Source organism: Vidua chalybeata, chromosome 9 (assembly GCF_026979565.1).
Source record: "Vidua chalybeata isolate OUT-0048 chromosome 9, bVidCha1 merged haplotype, whole genome shotgun sequence".
Taxonomy (NCBI): Eukaryota; Metazoa; Chordata; class Aves; order Passeriformes; family Viduidae; genus Vidua; species Vidua chalybeata.
Window position 1 is genome coordinate 17862413 of NC_071538.1, and position 20133 is coordinate 17882545.

A 20133-nucleotide genomic window follows, 5' to 3' on the forward strand; every position below is an offset into this window, starting at 1 on the left:
AAAGAAGAAAATAGGTTTTTTTAGGTTTGATAGTGTCATATGTTGAAATTGAAATGCAATGTTCAGGCAGGTGAAGTATTAATAGCCTTGATTGGTAGGTGCCTTATTTTTGGATACTTCCTGTATATCCTTTCTTTTCTGTTCTCATTGCGCAACCATTTAGAAGAAATGTATGGATATGTTAAATGTTATATAAGACAACTAAATGAAATACCCGTTTTACCTTTCTAATTTCGCTCACTGAAAATGAAATGGCAAACACTTCATTAAGATTAGTGCTATGCAAGTTAAATCTCAGGAAATAAAACTCCAAAGTTCATACAGAAATAGCATCTACTTGAAAATATTTTTGCTCTTTTTAGAAAAAGGAAAAATACTTCACTGCTATCAAATGTGTTTAAAATAGCTGTTAAATTAAAGAGATGAGGAAGGAAAAGGATTTTTTAAAAGAAGTTGCATTATTTATTCTTTATCTGTTTTTCTTTTTCGTAAACTATACTTCATCCAGTTAGTCTGTCTCCACAGCTGTTCATGTGGCCCTTTTAATAAACAGAGGAACACAAATGAATGAAAAGGAAAACATGACTTATGAATTCCTAATTGCAAATATTCATATAGAACTTGAGGCTGGTTTTGGGTGTAAGCATTTTGATTGACTAGATTGCAGGTGAAAAGATTGGTTTAGTAATAAAATAGCATCTCCATCCCATCTCACATTATTCAGTAATTGATGTATAATATACAGACTTCCTTGCTGCATCTTTGTCATGATCTCACCAGTTTTTAAAGCAGTTATGCATGTTACTCTGTCAAAATTCCCTGAATTTTAAGGCCAGATTTTCAGAAATACTTCTGGAAAGCTACCCTGCCTCCCCCTCTCTTTCTTCCTAAATTTGTGTAAGTAAAAAGGAACTATTATATAAATAAAAAGTCCCTAAAAATTCAAATATTTTCTGCAGCCTTCCACGCTCACTGCGTCATTTCCTAAGCTTTCTTTCTAGCCTTGCACAGCTCGGGCCGTGCTGGCAGACGAGCTTTGCTGAGATGGGTTGTTCATCTGCATGTGTGAACGTACACATCTCAGGGAGCGCGTCCTCGGAGTCCTCATGGCTGCTTCTGAGCTTGGGGAAGTCTCATTTCACTTAAGTAGCTTCCACAGTCAGTTTCCCATCCCTCCCCTCCTTCTTAAATGTTGCCGGGATGGAGTAGAAAACTGGCATTTCCCAGAGCAGATCTGAGATGGTTTCATGCTTGGTGGGACTCCTGATCTGGGAGCTGCTGTACTCGCTGCCCTCGTGGTGTCTGTCCGGGCTGGGGACTTGGCTGCAATCTTACTTGTACAGGACAGTAAGTACAAACAGCTGGAAGATAAAATGCTTCCCAGCCTCCTTCATAGGTAAGAAAGGTAAATGTGAATTAGGAGATTGGAGTTATAAACTTTATGACTGGCTGGTTTGGTAATAACTGGTGCTAATTATAAATGCACTTACATTGCAAAAGTGGTTGCACTAGGTGAAACCTAAGGTGTAGGAAGTTGAGACATCTGTTTATGGTTTTTTTCTGAAGTTTTAAAACACTAAGGTTTTAAAAAAAAGTATTATTATTTCAGTTGTTTCAGATCTCTCTATTTAATGCATTTTACAGAAGTTCAGGTGCTTGCAGTTTAATGCTGTGTGATGGTTGAAAACATTTGAAAGTAGAAAGGAAAAGCAGACAAACAACTTTCTGTGGTTTGGTTACAGTTGCAAGGAGCAGGCTGTAAAGTGTGTTTTATCTGCTGAATTTGGAAAGGAAAAAGTCAGCTGAGAACTTCTGCAGATTGAATTTTTGCCATTTGCAGAAAGCTAATTTTCATTGTCATCTGTAATATTTCAAGTTCATTTTGTTCTGTCCCTGTTTTTCTTGCTTTTAGTAGCCAGTAGCAATCTTTTGATGCTTCAGTTGTGAATTTACTTTTTTAAAGTCTATACAAGAGCTGCTTTTTCAGCTAAAAGAAACAGGGAAGGAAATTGGGAGCAGATAACAGAATCATACCAAATTAATTGTAAATTCTTAAAATAAATGAAATACTGTGGCTCTGTATACTGGAAATGAATATTAATATAGAGTTGGCTTCCAGCCACAGAAGAAAAATGAATACTGCATTATTACACTTTCTCACAAAATTACATTGCCTTCTGCTTCAGTAATAAGAGATGCCAAGTATAACATGCTTTAGTAGCACTTCATGCCTGGAAGTATGAACATGAACAAAGGTTAAAATAAGAGCATCTGACTTTTGCTAGAAATAAGAAAATCTTTAATTCTCTTGCTTGGAACATAGTTTTTTTTATAGAAATCTGATGTGTATATGAGGGTTGTTGCAGTTAGTGGGAGAGATAAAACCTGGCTGAATTCCCTGCTGTTTCATTTTAATGTTTCTGTACAGTTTAATGGAGAGGAAGAGGGGGAAATGATCCTGGGTGTGGACAAGTGATTCATTTATTCATCTAATGAAACATTTTCCAATCAAGAAAAGGCTTTATAACTCTCACAGCCTTAACTTTACCTCACCAGGGAATTAGCAAGCAGGCACAGTTTTACGAAGGCTGTAATTTTCTTTTAGTGTTGCCTATCCAAACAGGAATCATATCTTCAGATAAGAAGGTCTTGGTTTTGCTTTTTTTTTTTTTTCCCCTGGCTATGCAGTCAGATGGGATTGCTTTTGAAACAATCCATTCCTTCAGGTAAAATGCACCTGGAACAGACAAGTGCCGACAGCTGGACAGGAAAACCACACTGAGTTATTATACACTGCTGGTACGTCTGATCAACAAGAAGTCAATATTGTTGTGTTTGTTGTTACTGCCATCAACAGCAAGCATTGCAGCCCTAAATGAGGAAGAGACAAGGGGCTGGAAAGAGGAATGAAAAGCTCAAGTCATGAGCTGGAGTATTATTAATCTTATTTCTGAAAGTTATTTTTCTGTCCTTTTTTCTAGAACGTTTCATATAGGCACGTCTTTCAAACGACGGTTCTATTGCAAAGGCAGAATGAAGGGGCTGCCTTGGGAAGCAGTTTGGCTCAGCCTTGGGCAGGTGCCCATGGGAGGCCTGGCCTGGGGACTTGGGGCAGAGCAGAGCTCCCTCTGCACTGTGCTGGAGCCCGTGTGTGTCCCATGTCCTTTTCTGTCCCACCCCGTGTCTGTCCCACACCATCAGGTGCGGCTTCTTGCTCAGTCCCATGTACCTTTACTTACCTGTTTCCTACAAACTCTAGGAAGTTAATTACTTTTGACACCATCTCTTTTTTTCCCCTTATTTTTTCCCCTTCCTAATTAGGTGAAATCATCTAACAAGTTAAAAATTATCTGAGAAAATACAGAAAGCCAGAGAGTGAGATCACACACGTCTTGTTTCCATAGCAAAGCAGAGTAGAAAGCATATTATATGTATTATTGGTTTCTCTTCAAGCAAGTTAAGACAGATACACTAATATGCATATGAAAAAAAGATGTTAGAGCTAAACATTCCGGTGTAGATTGGTTTTTGGACAGTGCAAGTTTCAGTATTTTAAGCTTTATCTTGCTTACAAAGTCCACCTTTTTGACTAGCTTTTGATGCTGTTTGTTTTTATTCTTTTCTGCTGCTTGAAAAGCACAAGTGCCTTGGAAGCACTGAAATAATTTTCTTTGCTAACATTCTATTTTAACCAAGGTTTAATACAATTTAAATCCATTTTATTATGAATTATTATCTATGTTTTGTCCAAAGGAAGAAGCATCATGCTTTCATTATCTATTTAATTCTGTTTTTCTAAATGGAATTAATGTTATTTAAAGAAATCCAGCTTGTCTTTGCTTCTGAATGTTTGTTTTAATGAGCATTACACTGAAAAGGATATATTCCTGTAAATTCCAGCTAGGCCAGCCAAAGAGCTGAGTGCTGAGTTGGAAGCAGTTCTAAGTGCATATTCAATATTAGTGCATTTACTAAAGAAAATGCTAAATACAGATAACGTACTTTTGTCCACTACAAAGATATTTGCTATTTTAGTGTATTACTCCAGCTCTTCAGCTTCCTGTGAAGCCACTCAGACGTGGAGTGTGGAAGGTACATGGCACAGGTACTGAGCAAACTGTAAAAGCATGTCAGCTTTCCTGCATGCTTACTAGGAGTATTAGTAGGACCTTGCCCAGGATAAAAATTATAACACACTTGTACCATGGCCTTGAGTGGAAATCAACTTCTGTTAATTAGTGGATTTAGGTTCTGCGAGGAATGAAATCCATTATGGAATCACACCAGAGCAGAGAGGAGCACTGATTTAATTTCTAGCCATGGAATTTCACAGTGAGGGCTCTGTCAGGCCCCCAGTTAGTAGGAACCACTTGGTTTACAGAGGTTGCAAAGCATCCATAAGTACACCCAGCATGCTAAGCCAGACTGGTATTGCCCACTCTTTGGAGGATCACTCTAATAAGCTTAATGCTATCTCTATTTATATCATATATACCTGATATGGTTTAGGATTCTTCACCTTTTTTTTTTTTTTCCTCAATCGGTTAATGCAGATTATGCAGAATATTTCTGAAGAAAGCAACTGCTGCTCTGGGTCCTGTTTTCTGTCCTGAAACATCATGCTATTTTTCAGTGCATACTTTTTCTGGGACATCTCTCTTTTCTTTTCTGAGGGAGGGCCAACATATCTTCTAAAGAGAAAATTTATCTAAACAGCAAGACCAAACTTCTGCATAAAGAAGAATGTCTGTTAAGCTTTTCAATTGTGTTTCCAAAAAAGAGAGACTGTCAGACTGCCCAGAAAATCCAGAGATACTTTAACATGCTGGCAGTGTTTATATATTTTTATATATATTCCCAGAGTACTGACGTCTGCAGGATTCTGTGTTGTAACATTACATTTTTGAAACCAAAGCAATGCCATCATTTTTTCAAAATGTGGAAGAACCATGTAGAAGGCTGCATGAAGACCCACTTTAAATACAGTACTTACATTTAAATTAAAATTTGCTAGGAAGTATTAGTGTAGGAGTCTTACAATTTAAGCAAAGAAAAGAATATAAATGCACAATTACTATGAGATGAGTAATAATATTACTATTTTGATATGCTATCTTCTCAGTTACTGAAAAACATTGTCCTTTATGAGGGGAGATTTTCTTGGGCTCTGTATTCAGAAGAAGAAAAAAACCCCTGTAATGTGTAAAATGCTAGAAGTGCAGTGTGCTGTGCTAAGGGCAGATGCTGTATTTTTAGAGCCCTCTCAGCTGCTACTGGAGTTGACTGTCTTTAGTTGCTGTAACCCTGGTGGGTCTCGGAGGGTGAGGTGAGCTGTGCTGATGACCAGTGCAGTGAGGGGGTTGTTTAACCTTCAGCTGACCTGCACCGACTTCATTGCCTAAGGGGCTTTTCTTTTGTTAAATGTAAATCTGAGAATATTTTAGGTTAGTTTATTATGATAAAGGGACCTTTGCAGGAATACGGTAGCAGAATGTGGACATGTGTTATAAAAAGCAAATAGGTTTTATTAGTATTCTACTACCAAGTATAGAAAAACATATATTTTTCGTTATTGAGATGTATTTTAAAAATCTTTAATTATTTTTCATTTCTGTTTTTTGTCAAGTGGAAGAATGCTGCTTGTCTTAGTAACAAGGTTTTTTATATAGTTTTAACAGTGTTTTATATTTTACTTTCAGGTCATAGTGTAAAATGTAAGTATAACTGCCTGAAGCATCTGATATCAATGAATGCTTCAGCACTGGCTTTCTTATTGCATTTAGTGTCCTTATGATCAGATTATAAAAATTATCATAAAGTATAATGATTTTAGGTTTAATATTTGTTGCCAAGTTCTGCAAGCACAAAATGGGTTTTATATTTGTGAGCAAATCCATTGATGGTCATGGTCAAAAGTAAAAGGCACAGAAAGCCATAGTCTGTGCTAATTGTACATTGCATGGATGGATGTGTTGATAGCAGGAAGCGTATGTAGGATGAAGGCACTACAGAAAAATGATTTGCACAAATGGCTGTAAAATATGTATGTGCCCACTTCCATGTTTGTGCTAGTGTTCCAGATTGTGTTACATGAGGAAGAGGAGATAAAACTATTCACAGAGAGAAATTGTTGGCTTGTCCATCCATACTCCCATTATAAAGGCATTTAATAGTATAGGAGCTCCTAACAATGGCAAAGACACACTTGAAAATTATCTGACCTTTTATGGTGGTTAATTGGTGTCATCTTTATTCATCAATGTTGTTTTTGTAGAAGAATATTTGCAGTTGCTCCTTTTGATTTTTGTTTTGTTTTGTTTTGTTTTGCTTGTTTTTATATTTGGGTTGATATTTTAAATGAAACTCAAGAATACTGGATGCTTTTCCAGTTGTAAGTTTTTTTTTTTTTTTCAGGAATGCTAAATTTTTTGCATTTTTAACACAGGGTATATTTTGTATGTGTGCCTCTGTAGATGAATCATACCTGAAATCCACAGACATAGTATAGTAAATTGAATATGCAGTTCTTCTTGATAGTAGGAGCTGAAAAAATCCTTTTGCGCAAGGTGTTCCAAATTTCTGCTGTTCCAGAAAGAATCTCAAACTACTCTATTGGCTTTCAAAACCCAGCTGTGCTAAAGCTCTGTGTGTTTCTATAATCTCTGCCTACTTGCTTTCATTTGAAGTATAAAGAAATGGAGCTGTACGAATGTCAGCTCTGTTTATGGCTCTTTCTTTCAGTCAGGGAGACAATTCATCCATGTCCCAGTGACATTAAGGTAACCTGTGGAAGTGCACTTGAGGGTGTTGCCGGTGTTAGAGGAGACTCCCTGCTTGTTCCTTCTGAGCTTGCACCAGTACAGGTGGTTGGGAATGTTTAATTCTTTTTGTTTTCTCAATTTATCCTAGTATAATAATCCCTGATGTTTTCTCGGTGTATAAGAGATGTGTGGGGGAGCAAAATGAATTTTTTTTCATCTGTTGCCTGAGCAACCCATACATGTGAGAAACCCAGGGGGACCACATAACTTTCAGTTGTTGGATACAGCACTCGGCGAGTTTTATGAGGGATCTTGGCGATGGAAGGAAAGCTAGCTTTTGTGTTCTCTCCCTTGTCAGGGATTTTGATGTCTCTCTCAGGAGTTAGGTAGTTTTGTTCTCTTCCAGCAGAAAGTACAATTAATGCAAGGTGCTGTTGGAGCAATTTTCTTGTTAAACTTGAATTAGGTAATTCATTTAGGAAACCTGAGAGGAAGTTGACACTGAAACCAGATTCGCTTATGTGCTGAACAGTTGGAAAAGCAATGGGAAATGTTTGCCTTTTATAGGCTTCAGTGCTGTTTCATATCACTTCTGTTTTAACCATCTTTTGAATGAGCTTCACTCAGATTTTCCTGCTTGCCGCTGATCCTGTGCCTGTGATTAGATCTGCCTTCCACTGTATTTCTCCCACTGAGCTACCCTGGTTCATTTCGCTCAGGCTTGTGAATTGCCTCTAATTGCAAATGTTACTAGAATTAAGTGCCTACTTATTCTGCAACATTGTAACATTTGCCATTGAAAGTCTATTGGAAAAGTCTGTGTTCTAGCCGAGCACTGATCATGCTTTTTAGTGGCTTAAGATAAATATGCTTTTAGTAAACAAAACTGAACAGTTTGTTGCTTACGCTTTTGCATCATTTAATTTGCAACAGATGAAACTGGCATGCGTGAAGAGTGAAGCATGGAAAGTACTAGAGGGCAAACGGGTGGTTTGTGATGTGGATTATTACCCATAAAGATGGATAGGGTCCACAAAACATCACTTCATGTATTAATGCACCAGCTGGGGGAAAAAAAAATCTATCAGCATACTATATCATGCATAAACTGCTTGGGTTAGGCCTTCAATTCAAATCCTGCTCAGTAATCTTCTCTATCTTTTTGCTAGTCTGTAGATCTATATGTGTATATAGATCTTCCTAGATATAAAAAGCATCTGTACGTTTTTAAAAATTCACAATACAAAAAGGCTGGAACTCATCCATATGTAAACTGTCTTGAAGGATTTGTGATGCCGTGTTTTGTTTGCAGTGTAAACTGAGTGCTGACAGAAAAACAGTCAGAAATACATCTAACCAGCAGTCTTTCCTTTACCAGTTACAAAGTAATCTAATAATGTAGCAATTACTTTATGCTTTATATGTAACAATATAACAATTATTTTGCTGTACAAATTATTTCAAATTTCACATTGATAAATCAGCAGAGTACTGACTCAGTCCTGAGAACAATTCCTGATATGATATTTAGTCTTATCTCTTTGATGCATTATTTTCTGGCTCTTAGATTTGTCGCGGATCCATTTTAACTGTATTTCTATGTTGCCTTCTTTTTACAAAAGATTTTTTGAAGACTGAAGAGAGACTTTCTGAATATTTGCTGATAAAAATTCATCATCATATTAATGTTATTTGTAACAGACTCAGTGATTCTGAATGTATTTACTTCAGAGCCTCATCTAGTTTGATTCTTTTTATTCCCTTTTTTATATGGCTGATTAAAAATAAAATAGTGACAATAACTGGGAAAAAAACTAGTAAAGAAATTCTTTGGTCAAAGTATGAATGATTATGAAATAACCAAAATTCATTCCCTTGATCCTCTTTCCATCTGGAGTAAGGGATAACGTTGTAACAGAGGTAAAAAAGTGCATTTAGAAGCATTCAAGGATGTTAAGCAACAATAAAACTCTGTAACCATTTAAATGACAGTAGGTGACTATTTGAATTAACTTTGTGTTTGGCTTAATTTTGGGGCCTAATTATTCCTAACTTACGTGAATAGATTTCAATTATACAATACTGCAGGGATTTGTAGCTAAGGCAACTAAAGGAATCATTTTACATAAAGTACTTTTGTTCAACTGATTAGGCAGGTAAAAATGGAATGATAGAAAATGGGAACTCTTGTCTGATAAGGGCCAGTGAATTGTTACCATTGACACTACCAAGAAATAACACAAGGGAATCTCATTACTAAAGATCTTGAAAATTTTTGGTAACTTGTTTATATCTTGATAGGGTGGTGTTAGTTAACTGTTCACAAGCAATTCTCTGGAGTATTAGCAATATCTCTACCAGGAAAAAGACAATGCATATTTTTGTGATACTTTGGTTTGGCCTGCATGAGGTGGATATTTCTAGAAGCTTGTTAACTAAAAGTTTTGTTTTTAGAAGGACTTTTTAATACATATTTATTTATGCCAGTTAAGCATTTAAATGCGCAAAAGATACTATCTTCATTGCATGATATTTCATGTTTTAGACATAAAATCATTTTCAGACACACAATATATCTCCAACATCCCACTTATTTAGAATTACTGTTCCATGAAAATAGTTCTCAATTATGCTACATTCTTAAGATAACCTGAGGGAATTAAAAGAGAAGGAGGTATTGGAATAAAAGCCTCTGGAATCAATTCCTGTTTTAATGCCCACACACATATATATCCTTCATTGGGAATAATTTTTCAACAAATTGGCTGCATAGTTAGAGCTTAAACCTGGGTAGTTTTAGGCATCTATAGATATAGATAGAGATATAGATACAGATCTAGGGAGATATATTTTGACACTGTGAACATATATGCTCAATTAAAATTTCCTTTTATTATTTGAGCATTTATAAAGTCATGCCTCCTGAATTAGATCTACAGCCTAACTAGGTGTTTCCTCTTGATTATAGTAGACTAACTTCCCTTGATTTAGAATGCTTAATTTTGATTTCCCTCCATTTTTCAAGCTCAACTTTTTTAAATTTCCTCAACCAAAGTATTGAAGGTTACAAGAGTGCTTATTCTGCTGACAACACAATAGCATGTCTGCAACCTAAACTATTAAGTCTGTTTTTAGAGCTGTCAGCTTTACCCATGTCACTTCAATATACACCTAGACCTTACAGTCAGATACTTTAGGAGAAGCACTGCAGTTGTTTTCTGTGTTTGTTGTGTTTAGGAGGTCAGAACTTGGAGTGCCTCTGATGAGGTTAATGGAAGGCTTTGATGCTGTTTAAAGGGAGGAAAAAAACCCACTCATAAAGCATATGCTAAAATGTATTACAGCAATTTCTAAATTAGATCCCAAATACATGCTTAAAACAATAAAATTGGACAATAATAAATGCATCTCTTTTTCTTGACAAATTCCAGTTTTTTATGGAAAATTTGTATTTTTGATCATGTATCTGCTGTTAACATATTAATGTTACATGCTTTCAATTAGTACTGCTGACAAGTTATTTAGGAAAGTCTCTGGAGCATGGGGAGATGTGTACAGCTTCTCTGTGTCTGGTGTTCGCTTTCCAAAGTGAAAGTATTCAAGATTTAATTATTAGAAGATGTTTGCAGTAGGCAGTGTGCCTTGGAAAGCCTGTCAAGGGCGAGGCTGCAGGTGCCCTCTGTGCAGCTGGGCAGGGGGACGGAGGGGACATTCCTGCCGCAGGGGACATTCCTGCCGCAGGGGACATTCCTGCCTCGGGAGCTGACATCACAGAGCCTCCGTGCACACGGCTGTGACACGGGTCAGCCTCGGGACACTGAGCTGCAGCATTTCCATCTGGTGGTGGGAGGAAGTGCTGACTCCTGCTCTGTCACCCCATCAGCTCCCCCGTGGTCTCTCTGGCACCCCTGTGATACAGGAGGCCGGGCTGGCAGGAGACAGCCTTTTTGCTTCTAGGAAGAACTTGCCCCCAGCCTCTTCCCTGACCCATGTCACCCGGGCATTTGACAACTGGGAGAGGTGTAGGTCATGGTGGGGCTGTCAGAGTGCTTCACCCTTAAACAGATGAAAAACCAGTGAGATCTGTGCATCCACTGAAGCTTGGGAAACCATTGTGCCAGTTGAATGGGCATTTTCTTTTCAAGACAGAAAACTGGTCTAGAACGTGCCATTCTTTGTTGGAATACAATGCCAGTCTGACACTTAACCTGATTAATGTTCCTTTGAGGGACCCTGTCATTTAAAGTCAGAGTATCTAGAGCCTGATTCTCCTTGATTTAGTTATGAAGATGGTGAAGGGTATCCCAAATTGACTGCAAGGGTTTACCAGTGCAAATATGAAGACAAGCTTATGTGTATTTATATGGGTGTGGTGGGTCGATCCAGAGTTGCATCTGATTTCTGTCCTGAGGAGGGAAACAAGATTTTTCCAAAGGGTTCATTTCTCAGATAAACTAGCTCTTTCAATACTACTTTAGGGATTTTAAGAGTGCATGTACTTTTACTGGAACAGAAATTGCCTCATTATATCTCAGTCCTTCAGATTTTTTTTCTTTCACTGGTAGTACTGAAAACCTCAGAGGAAGATGCCAAAATACTTAAATGCACAAAGTAGCCTGCTTAGAGTGTACATTTCTTAATTATCCACTGTCACTGAGTACCAGTAGATATTTCTTGACTCATTGCTTAGGATTTAAAAAAAAGTATTTAAATTTTAATTTTGAGTTTTGGAGTGCATTATAGTGGCCATGAATCTCCTTGTCTTTTGTCAACTTCACTTATTAAAGACATTATCACAGAACATATTTCTCCACCTCTCACTTCTCAATGCATTTCAGATCATTTAAGGAGTACAGTAAATAATACTGCTGCCTTGTAAATTTTGCCATCCTGTTCCCTCCCTCCACCCTCTCCATCATCCTTTTCTGATGATCAACACCACTTCACAGACCTCAGCTGTGCAGAGGAAATCATTCTGCTTCTCTGCATTGTCTTCCTTAGCCTTGGTTGGTCACCTAATTCAGCAAACTCATCACTTCTCACACAAAAGAAGCTTCCTACTTTTGTTGTACTTAAGAAATTTCTGGTTGTGAGATCACTGGAAAGCATTTTGGAAAAAAACACCTGTGAGTTTAAGATGTGTACAGAGCACAGGCGTGGAAAAACATACTAAAGAGTCAAGAGACAAAACCAGTGATAATTTGCCAGTTTGTTTACTTTTATGTATTGGTACAAGTCAGAGTGTCAGATACTTTCCTCTAATTTTGCAGCACAGCTATAAATTTTGCTATATCTAATTGCAGCAAACTTTCTCTGCTCAGCATTTTTTTTTTTTTATTCTTGCTGAGCAAGTAGTGTGTTTATATGAAAAATACTTTTTTATATAAATTTGGTTTATAGATGTTTAAGGGCTTGTAATTTTCCCTTTGAAGTTAAGCTTAATTTTTTATATGTTTTTTTTAATGGAAAGATTTTATGGCCAACACATGCCCCATGAGAAAAGGAAGAAGTTACAGATGGTCCAGAGTAGAGGGTCTGTTTCATACATAAAAACTTCATGTCAGCATTTCAACAGAGCAGTTTCTTAGGGTATCTCTGTTATCACTGACACTTTCACATTGACAAGCATATGGGATGTAGTGCTGAATGTGTAAATTGAAATGATCACATCTAGCATTTCCCTGTACCAGGTGCCAGCTTGCTGCTGCAGTTCTGCACTTAATGTTGAAGGAGGAGTGCTAGGAATAGTTTCATTTGCTAATTACCTCTTATCTCCAGCACATAGTCCTTGGGCAAACAGCTTATCCAGGTGTTTTTGAGAACACCTATCTGGACAGTGCAGGACTGCAGGTGGTCCTGTGGTGACAGTACAGAGTGCAGAACATGTAAGAAATCTCCATCCATCTGTGCATGAGGTGGGTTTTTTTTTTTTTTTCTCTTTTTTTTTAAGTCTTCAGCGAAGAACAGAAGATAAATTTGTGAGAATTTTTCTATCCTTATAAAGTTTGTGTGAAAAGCAGAAGACTGCCATTCCACAGCCCAAGAAAAATGTGTGCATGTGTGTGTTACATTTGAGGGGTTTGTGATAACAAACCTGATTGTCCTGTCTTGTGATTTCAGTGGAAAGAAAAGAATGTACATGCCAGTGAGAGTTTTGCAAGGACCTGCAAGTTAAAATAAATAAAACCTGGTGGTTTAAGGAAGAGGTAGAATCTAAATTGCCTTTCAGTACTCCTTTTCCAGGATCCAGTTTAACAGGATTATATAATTTTACTAATAACACTTTGATCTGTCATTTATACAAAAAGGCAGGCTTTCCAAAGCATTTGCCTTACATGTTCTTTTTGGGCTAGACTTAATCACTTGCAGAACTGATAATATTTTCTCATTCTTTAAAAATTCACATTAGAGTCTTATGCTTAATAGGACTGTGGTTTGAGTACAGAATGTTAAAAGGAACCATTTAATTCATAATCCAGTAATTCAGACAGCTAAATTATCCCTCCCTTTCCCTGATATTTATTAAAATGAATCCAAAGAAACTTCAGAAATGTTGCTGTCATCCAATTGCCCTTTTAGGCTTCTTTATTGCTATACAGAACATTCCTTACTATGATTAAGTGCAACATCTGTTTGTTTATGATTTCTCCTTGCATTTTTCCACCCTTCTTACAGGAGTTATAGGAGTTTCATTCCTAGGCATTCTATACAGCCTAAAATTTCATGGTGTTTGCTCATGAATCTGAGTGAATTGAGCATCTCAGTTATATATCTTGGCCCAAGACAATTTTATTAGTAGTTTCACCTTTACACTTGTTCTATTTCTTGCCTCTAGTTTTTAATATTTACTAGCACTCAGAAGGTGTTACGTAACAACTTGTTAATTAAAGGAAAAAACACCACACCTAACAAACAAAACCAAGAAAAAAAAAGCGCCCCCCAAACCAGCCCAAAGGGGAAAAGAACCCCCAGCCTGTAGTCCCAAATGAAAAGAGGCTGGAGAAATACCTGAGCATGCAATTACTGTATGCAAATCAGGCTGCCTTAAAACTCGGGGTGTGGGTTTTGTGTCATGGAGTAGATCTCTTCTCTTTGCATGTCTGAGCTACTGCCAGTGCATGTTCTGGGCAGAGGTCAGTTTGCTTCATGGGCTTGGGCGTGCAGTGTCCCAGTTTCTCATGGGGTTCAGTCCTGGGAGTTCCCTGCCCTGCTCTGGAATTGGGGTTTTCCTCCTGCAGCCCAGCCTGGACTGCTGCATCCCCCAGCCCCCCCAGCAGCTGGGGCTTGGCCCCAGTCCAGCACCAGCCTGGGTTGTTTCCAAGCCCTGGGAGTGGCTAGACGTTGATGGGGACATGCAATGCAGCTTTAGGATGGATCAAATTAACTCTGAAACTATTTCCTCAATCTCCTGTCATTGTTCTAGTTTTAACAAAGCTCCAGTTTTCTGTCCAAAAAGCAGGGATTTTTAAAAGTGTTGATAATGCTTAGAGATGGAGGCAGCTGCTGTAGGTGCACGCTGTGGGTTCTTAGGTGTTATTGAAAGTGTGTTAATGGATGCCATTAAGCATTGTACCTGTATTTTAGGTGCCTAAATCAGTAATGAGACTGTGAGAGTGGTGTTTTCCAGCTCTTGTTTCTGTTGAAGTTCATTAACCTGAAGGAAATGGGTAAATAACAAAGACCAAAAAGCATCTTGAGCCCAGGAATTTATTCCAGGCCTCTGAAGAACTCATTTACCTTGTTCAAGGGGTCAGTTCTTTCTATGACTCCTAAACCAGGAAAAACAGGTTTTTTCAGAGAATACCTCCAGGCCAGGTAAGGCCCCAGACCTTTTAACTCTGATTTTCATTATAATGGCTTTCCCAGTCCAGGCATGAATAGACATCTGGGAAGCTGATCTGTTCATCCTGAAACAGCCGGAGCAGAAAGTCAGATCAGCCATTTCTCATTTCTTGTCTTTCTGATACTTATTGTAGCAGTTTCGTAAGTTTTACTGTGAGATTTATGAGCTCAGCAGGGATTGAACATGTAGAAAACTGAATGCAGAGAAAACTGGACACTTTCACAAAACCGTAATTTTTTTCACTCCTTTCCAAAACTCACAATACAAAAACATGTCTCTAAATTAAATAAATAGGAAATATTCATAGTGAAATATTTTACACTGGAAAAATACGAAGTGATTTTAAGAGTAATGTTTATGACATCATATGTTAAGAACAATAATTATTACAATTAAGCAAAAATTCTAATCATATTAAGCAAATTCAGTTTCTATATCCTTTAATTTAAATTTACTGCTTGCTTTTAGTACTATGCTGTGTTATGCCTTATAACTCCAACATAATAATTATTTGAAGGATAGTTTGTTTTTTTTCAATTTTTGCACTCCAATGTGTGTTTCTTTTGGCTTTATACTTTCTTTTTGCTCTTCAACTTTATATCATTAAAACTATTTTGAAGAATATGTAGGAGGAGACAGAGGTTGAGCTGCAGAAGTAAACTCTTCCATTGTTTTCTTCATACTGGTATTTCCTATGGTCAACATGTAATCTCCTTTGTTCTGTCAACAGTCAAAAAGTATTTAAGCACATTATTGTGCAGGTCAGTTCTATTTCAAGATATAGCTGTCACTATTCTCACGTATTTTCTTATGATTTCATTATTCACATGGCGAGCTGTTGGTACCACAGGGATGGCACTTTCTGTGCTCAGGTTGTGCTGTTCCCTGCAGAAGAGCCTGGATTCGTGCAGAAGGCAATAGATCAGCTATTTTAAGAAACACAGACTGTATCTGAGCAAAGGAATTGGTTATTACAACTATACCAGAATCCCAGATTTGTTTTGTTTACTGCTTTCACTTAAGTTTCAGCTGGAGGAAACTGCATTTTGTAGTGACAAGACTTCCCAACTGGTACAAAACAGTAATGGACAGACAGTGTAGATGCTAGCCAAAGCACTAAAAAAGAGGCATTAGGCAATATGTAAGCTATGCATGTGCTGAATATTTCTAAATATATGAGATTTATAATCTGAAGTCCTACATTATAGTAAATCTTGAATCTCATTTGAATGAAACATGATGCCCTGGTTCAAGAAGTGTGGTGTCCTACCTAATTGCATTTTTTAAAAAAATAAATTTTTACTCCAGAAAGCAGAAGGGGGAAATATTAATTTCCATAGCTGTATTTGATATGACTAGTTTTGGAAATTGTGAAAGGCAGAGATGCCTAAGGAGAGTTTTGATGGAAGGGAGAGGAAGGTAGCCCTAAGCAAGTGCTGTGAGCAGCCCTGGAGGGACTCCATCTTTAACAAAAGAACAGAGAAATATAGCTGGGAATAACTCTGTGAAGCAAGTTAGCTATGGGTAAAGGAGGAGCTCAAAAACCTGCAAGTAAACCAAGACAAGTGCAAGAGCTAGGAAGGGTTTGCTTGGGAAGGAAGCTCTACTTTTTTGCTTTTGTATTCTACTTAAATTCTTTTCTGTTTTCTAATCAAGGAAGTGACCCTTTCACAGCTCTCAAATTTTAAAACTGTTTACCTATCTAACCTGTACAGGGTGTGTTCAGGACAGGGGACAAGAGCACTGGGATGCATTTCCTGCCCAGTTGCCAGCAGCAGCCTGGCAAGCGGGATTATGAGTGTCAGACCAGAGAAAAATGTTCCCCTGGCTGATGCCTCACAGGTGCCCCGTTTGGCAAGAGGCAGATTGCAACAAGGCAAGATTTTCCTGCAGGGTGAGAGGAAGAAAATGCTTCTTATGCAGGAAAAGCTGCATAAGAATAATGAATATTACAGCTCTTCTAGTCCATTTTTGGACTAGAATATTTGGAAGGTGTCTGAGGGAGAAAACCCTTTGTTCACCTACTCTAGCTTTCTCTGCAGCTTGAGTGGGGTTGATGCAAAACAAACAAAAAACACTTAGCCATATGAACACAATATACCTTTAAACAAAGAGTAAAAACGACTGAATTAGCACTACAATTAAAATATGTCTGTAGTGTTTTTTACACTGTTGATGCTCTAAAGGGGTTAGAAGTGGTAACATGTATCTTGCATCTCTCTTGAACCTGGTTGTTAGCTGTAATAATCTCGTGAAAGATCAGAACCCTCTCAATTCCTCATTGTCTGTAGGATTTTCATTTTCTCTCTAATTTCCCTTTCAGCTGTTTTTCTATATTTCTGCCTTTTCTATAATAAAAAAAAAACAAAAAAAACAAAAAACAAAAAACAAAAAAAAAAAAAAAAAAAAAAAAAAAAAAAAAAAAAAAAAAACCAAACTCATGTCTGTTTTCTTTTGCAGTATTTCACTTTGGGGCAATTCTTAATCTCCCAGAAGCATCAAAGTGTTCAAGTTAATGTTGGTTTAGCGGCCCAGTCCAGATAAGAGAGCATTCTTTAGTGCATATTCTTGTATCTTTTTTTCCCCCTTTCACCCACCCAGTAGGAATGTGGATTTCTAGAAAGGTTTGGAGTTTATGTTGCAGATGTGTTCAGCTGCTAGTCTCTGCCTCCCACCAGCCTACCCTATTTCCTTGCCAATTCAAACAGCACTTTCCAGATTTTCTTAATGAAATTCAGTTCACCTTACTCAGCCTAATGTGAGTACTAGAGGGATGTATTAATTTAGCCTAGAAACTTGATCTGTGAGTTATCTCAGTTCTATCAGCCTAGTGCTTGTTCAGACTTGGATCCAAGTCGCAGGAGGGAAAATTTCTTGCTGGAAATTTTAACTGCAATTTCTAGGCATAGCTAGCATTATCGATACGTGAAAAATTAAGTTCTCTCATTACTCTTCACTTTACAGAGGTGAGAAGTGTGTCAGCACCTGCCCAAAATGAGAAGTCTTTAAGAGTGTGGGTTGTTTTTTTTTTTTTTTTATTGGTTAAATTTCATCTCTTCCCCAGGTGCTTATTAGTTTTTGCCTTCTTTACCTGTCTAAGACTCCTACTGAAATAAATAGGAAGCCATGCTGTGCATCTGGGGACAGTGCATGGTCCTTTGGAAGTGGTTTGCTGTAGGGTCTCTGCTGCTGTGGTACAAGTTTTATAATTTGAAATACATATTCTGCATTTTAAACCATAAGAGAAGTGGGAAAAAAAAAGACATGGATATGAAGTTTTTTTTTTTCATCTGCATGGAAAATGTGGTTCTCCTGTTAACACTGTTAATGCAGTCAGGAAAAAACCTGGCTGAAACAAAGATATGTATCAGTAAAATTCAAAATAATTGGCATCAAGGTAGTAAAAAAATAGTCACTGAGATGTAGCTTATTTTTAAAATTAAGGCTTTGAAGTTTTTTTAAAAGTGTGGTTTTTATTTTGACATAATTATATACATGTTACCAGCATTTCAGTGAAGACGACATTTCCTGAAACAAAACACATCATTTATAAAGGCTGTTGAAAACTCAGCTCTCAAATTATTCTGACTTCAGTGGTATGAATTACACATATAAGCAGAGCCTTTAACATAAAATGACTGTGGCACCGGCATCATCTTTCATCTCCTTTGCCTGCCCTGTCTCACACTTACTCCATCGCTTTGAAAGGTCAGATCTGTTAGTGTAAATGGTCCTGTACCCCAGTAGGAGCAATAGAAAGGAAAGGCAAAGGAATCTCTGTTATGGAGGATTATCAGTGTGTTGCTTTGTCTATATTTCACTAATTAATTAAATTACTCAATCCTTCAACTAGTGAGTGTAAAAAAAACATCTGTGATTATACTCATTTGCGATTGAAATAAGTCAGTGTGACCACTTAAAAAGCATGTTACCCTTCTCTCCATCCCTAGGACCTGTTTTCTGCTTTAGGTTGCCCCTCCCTACAGAAATGTGGTCTGAATCGTAATCAGTTATGCAGCATGGGTGATCCACTAGCACTGAAAAAAAAAAAGTAAGCACACACCACAAAACACCTAGTCTAAACAGGGGAGGAGCAGCAAAGATGAAAGGCAAAGTCTTTTTTTTCACCCTTTCTTTTTTTTTTTTTTTTGCTGGTGATGCTTGTTTATGCCATTTGAAAATATGGCCTTAGTCTTTTTAAACTCCATTAGTAGTTGGAGAATCAGATTTTTCCAAAAGCAAAAGGATGTGAGAAGAAAAATTGAAGGATAGAACCCATGATATTTTTACTTCCACTTTTGGGAGGAAATGAGAGATTTTTATGACTCTTTTTATTTAAGGAGAAAAATAGAGCCCAGGTTGGATTTGATGTTTTAAGCATTCCCTTGCTTACCGTTTTGAGGTATTATCAGTTTTATAGGTGGATTTAATTTCCATGGAGTAAAATTGTGCTAATTTCAACATGTGGTAGGTTACTGTGATGTTATTTCTTTTGCTGTTTTACAATTTCTTTTTCTGTTCTACTGCTTGATTACTTTTATTGTAAACCCACAAAACAGCTGGCATAATGCAGAGATTAAAATTACACTTTTACAAGAATGATGAAGTGTTAAACTACTTTTACTCTGACATTTTGGGCGGCTAGATTTTAATTATTTGAGTAAAGTTGTTAATTCAGCACAATAAAAGCCATATCCACATGATAGATGTAGATGTCAAAATGCCACAAAGGGTTCCCTGCCTTTGATTAGAGGTGTTACTATGAAGTTAAACCCAGATTACAAGAGCATCTTAAATTCTATTGATTCTGTCATCCTTTTTTCTAATGTGCTGTTCAAAATCAATGTTAAAAAAAACAAGAAAAAGAAAAGAATGGCACTATATTCCCCCCTAGACCTGCTGGTTTCTCTGTAAGTTACCAAGAGACAGTCTCTACGTCTTTCAGTCAAGAAAGAACTCGATGAAACAGGGATTTACTCTGACTCTGGCTGTCTTGCTTTAAGTTTCATTTTGTTATACATGCTTCACCCATCTTGGGACGTTGTATTGGAGTGTGTGCTTGGGGGATGCAGCTGTCAAGCATTATTTCAGATAAACAGAGCCCCAGCTACATCCTATCAGAGAAACTGTCCAGAAAATCAGATACTGCTTCTTTTGAGGTTGGCTTGCCTTTTGCTTACACGAAGCACAAAAGAGCTTACAGAGAGGAAACACAGTCCTTGGCACGTTTTGACTAGTTGCAAATTCATGAATACTCTGTATTCTGTCTTTGTTTAAGCTCAGTCCTTATGACCCCGAGGTTCAGTTACTCCCTTCCCTTTCCATTACCTGGCAGCTTCTTTTCTCAGGCAGATAACAATGGTAATTCTCCTATGCAAATTCTGCAATTCTTAAGAGCAGTATTCTTTAAAAAAGATTTGGTAATATTTTAGGAATAAGAAGAGGTAAAGAAAGAAAAAAGCTCTCGGTGTAATGGGAGTAATCCTGCAGAGGACAGGTCACACAGAGTGGTTGCGTCTTTTCCTTTTA

At 37.4% G+C, this 20133-nt stretch overlaps 1 protein-coding gene across 6 annotated transcripts in view; it reads left to right on the plus strand.

Moving 5' to 3' along the window:
- Positions 1-20133, plus strand: part of ADGRL2 (adhesion G protein-coupled receptor L2) — a 156006-nt gene that overhangs the window by 32628 nt on the left and 103245 nt on the right. The gene's annotated exons all lie outside the window — the stretch shown is intronic.